Below are 3,735 nucleotides of genomic sequence, written 5' to 3' on the forward strand. Positions count from 1 at the left end.
TTTTTGCTCTTCTTGAAGCTTCGCCTTTTTAGTTGGACCCATGACCTCCCAACAGGCTGCTTTGAAAAAAGGGCCTTGAGATAGATAGCTGGAGAGAAAGAAAGAAAGTTAAATAGATAAACAGATAGAGAGATAGACATAACCTGTTTAAGAGAAAGTGAATTCGCCTTGCATCATACTCCAACGCCACTTTTCCTTCAGCTTCTAAATTAGTGGTGGAAAATTTCTATTTTTATGTACCCTTCTCTTCCTCTTGGCGTGGTGCTTTCTCACGCTAGCTTCCTACCAATGAGTTGCTAGTTATTCATAAGTACTAGCCGCACTTTGATCGACAGATTTACCTTATAATTCCCATCGGAATTTGTTACAGCGCTTTCAGTTTTGGGCTTTTTTTTTTTTTCAAGGTGGTTCGGCATCATCTGGCCCGCCGCTTTATTTGGGGTTGTCGCCCGACCTCCTTCCTTTTCCTTTCTTCCCGCTGCCTGCGGGCTTCGACTGCATCAGAACAATGAGTTGCTCGTTCCATCGCCATCATAACACAGACATATACAGATAGTTGTGTGTGTGCATGCATACACAAACATATGCACACGCACACACACAAACATATATATACATATATATATATATATATATATATATATATATATATATATGTATATATACATATATATATTTGAGTATATATATATATATATATATATATATATATATATATATATATATATATATATATATATATATATATATATAATCACTCACAAATTCTGTTGAATGTAGGTAAAAATACCTACAATCACGAGCATACCCAAGTTATTATCTACATCCGTACATTAAGAATATATTTATAAAAATCAGTAAAAGATATATTAAAACCAAGAGAGTGTCAGAACACTCACGTTCCGATAATGAAATGCAATACAAAAGCAAAACAGCTCAAACAAATTCTATAGTTTTACGTTAAATGCCTATTCCACGCACTTTATACGGTAGTAACCAAACTGGCATTTACTTCTTCTTACAAAATTCATAGGACTTGATAAAGAATTCAAGAGGGACTTCGGGAAGGGTCCGTCACATGACGCACCTTTCACGCAGGCGCCCTTTCTCGTCGGCGCCCTTTACTTTCGTACGTTGCATCCAAGGACACTCAAGTTGTTGCAAAGAAATAAACCCTTTCATTTTTTACTGAGGCAAACTTTTTTTTCATGCATCGTACTAGTTTTCTTTCAGCGATTAAACAAACAATGATTTATTTCCTTATCACACTTGGTTCAGCGCCGCCTTCTGCCTCACGAACATAAGTCTAAGGGTCACTGCAGGGGTCAAATATGCTTTCTTGAGTTTTGGATCTTAATTATCACAGATAAATAACCTGTAATATTAACATTATTAATGAAACTAAAGCTTAGATACATATATTCTTACTAAAAAATTATAATTCTAATATTCTTTCTACGAAGAATGCAAGATCATAGAAAAAGGGAAAGTGGCACTTGGCACTCACACCCCGGTCGCGCGTATAAAAGGAAAGGCAAAAGTGAATGGATATGCAATCAGCAACTAAACCTTTGGGAACAGACAAGTCCCCAGTCTTCTCCATTGCAGGTATTTTTTCTTATTTTACGTTCTTATAAAAAGGGAAGTTTTACATTTTTTAAATCTTAGTTTTGATGCTCTGGGACATAAGTTTCTGTTTATATATCTAGGCAATGCGTTTAGTAACTTATACTTTTCTTTGTTATGAATAACAAGGATTAATATTTTTTTCGACTTCTGTTTTTAACTACGATATCTTCGCCTTAGTTTTTCATTAGGTTAAAATATCTCCAGTCACACTGTAAATCCAAGATATTTTGTTTCATTTTTTAATTTCAGGTTAAAGAGAGATTCGCGATATTTTGTAATATTAGTTATGCAAACACTTTTGTTATACAATAATTATTTTGCAGTTAGCATGTTAAACAGTTTAGAATTTATTCTATTTTTGACGGGAACTTGTTAAACAAATTAAAATCGGTGAAATTCGAGAGGGTCCTAATTTTTCAAGCTCACGTGAAGAATCATCAAATGAAACTTGTCACGAAAACTGTGTTTTTAATGTATAGCAGTCTCTGCCCACATATTGAGGAAAGCAAGTGTATTTATGGCTTCAACTGAGAACTTACTAACAAAACCCTATCCTAAATGTTTAAATACTTAGCCGTCTTAACGCGCTCAATAAAGAAAAGAAGCATTTTGGCGATATCCCATCATGTTTTTAATTTCAGGTAATCGGGCGTGATGGCATCTCTCCGTTTCTTCGCTGTTCTCTTGATTGTTGCCCTGGCGTTGGCAGTAGTTAGCGAGGGCGTTGTGCTTTGCCCTTCGTTTCCTGCATGCTGCTTTCAGAAGTTGAAGAACGGCAGGCGCATCTGCCACTTGCTCTGCCCACCTTGTGACGAAGCCGACGAGTTCACCAACGGCATCAGAAACAGGTTCCTCTCCGAGCAAAGAATTGAAGAGAACGCCAAGAGATACGCCAGGAGAAGGTTACCAGGTTTTCCGTCCCGTCCAGACATCTCCTTCATCGCCGGGGATCCCTTCGCTTACCCAGATGATATCCTCTTCCCAAGTCCTTTGGTCATTTTGTAAATATTTCCGGGCCTCTTGCACACCCAGTTAGGTGGCACCCTCCTGGGGGCATTTGACTCGGGTCTCTTGGGGGGCTACGCAATGCTCTCCAGTTCTTTTGGTGGACGATGCTTCCAGGTGATAGGATCTTGGCTGGATGTTTCGTCTCCCCTTTTGGGCATAAGAAATTTAAAGAACCGTTCAATGCATTTCAGCTTCCGAGCAGAAGATTGACCATCGACAAACGGCCTGCGCCCGAGACTAAGAAATGGAGGTAAGACCTGGTAGATTCTCAGTTGAAATTGCTAGCTAAGAATTTGCCTTTTTTCTGAAGAAGGCACAGTCGGCTGCATTCGCTGAGCTACGCCGCCACACTTCTAGTCGCCATTCTGCCATACCAGAAGAAGAGTCTCTTTGGACTCTTTTCCAGGTATTGCTGCCACTTCATTCCCAAAGGTTTGTTACCCCAGTGTCGTCATTTCTACTTCAGAGTGTTATCATTGTTACACCCGAGTGTTATCATTTTTACTCCAGGGTGTTATCATTGTTGCACCAGTGTTTATCATTGTTACAGCAGAATGTTATCGTTTTTACTCCAATGTTATAATTTTTACACCAGAGTGTAATCCTTGATTCCTTAAGTACAATATGCAGTTGTTGTTAGCTTTTTTTTATACTAGTTAATGATAAGTCACTTGTTATAACCTCATGTGTATTTTCCTTACTTATGTTGTGTATTTTTTTTTACTTATGTTACAGTTCATTAAGATAATTATAGTCATTATCTCTGATTTTTATTAATACTTAGCTCTACAAAATCCTTGGAATATATTCACCAGTTCCTCACCTCAAACGATTTATTATGAGTCTCCAACTAGGAGACTCTTTCAGTTGTAAATAATGGAAGACTTTTGATAATAAGAATGATGAAGAAATATTTTTTCCTTTGATGAATTAGCTTCTGGAGGTTAATCTTATGAAATGTTACAAAGGCTGACTCGGAATTTTTTGTGCTCTAATTTGTAGATGCCTTAGAACTATTTCGTGAAGCAGTTCCTAATTTACGAAAATAATTCATGAGAAATGAATATTGGAACCATTCATAAAAAAACTGCATTGCCT

At 37.3% G+C, this 3,735-nt stretch overlaps 1 long non-coding RNA gene across 1 annotated transcript; it reads left to right on the top strand.

The window, feature by feature from the left end:
- The first annotated feature begins 1,463 nt into the window (after positions 1-1,463).
- LOC136842096 (uncharacterized) lies at positions 1,464-3,397 on the top strand. The gene is made up of 2 exons (XR_010854169.1): positions 1,464-1,608; positions 2,271-3,397. It is a non-coding gene; the product is annotated as an uncharacterized lncRNA (long non-coding RNA).
- Positions 3,398-3,735: the final 338 nt, after the last annotated feature.

The sequence above is a fragment of the Macrobrachium rosenbergii genome, chromosome 9 (assembly GCF_040412425.1).
Source record: "Macrobrachium rosenbergii isolate ZJJX-2024 chromosome 9, ASM4041242v1, whole genome shotgun sequence".
Classification (NCBI taxonomy): domain Eukaryota; kingdom Metazoa; phylum Arthropoda; class Malacostraca; order Decapoda; family Palaemonidae; genus Macrobrachium; species Macrobrachium rosenbergii.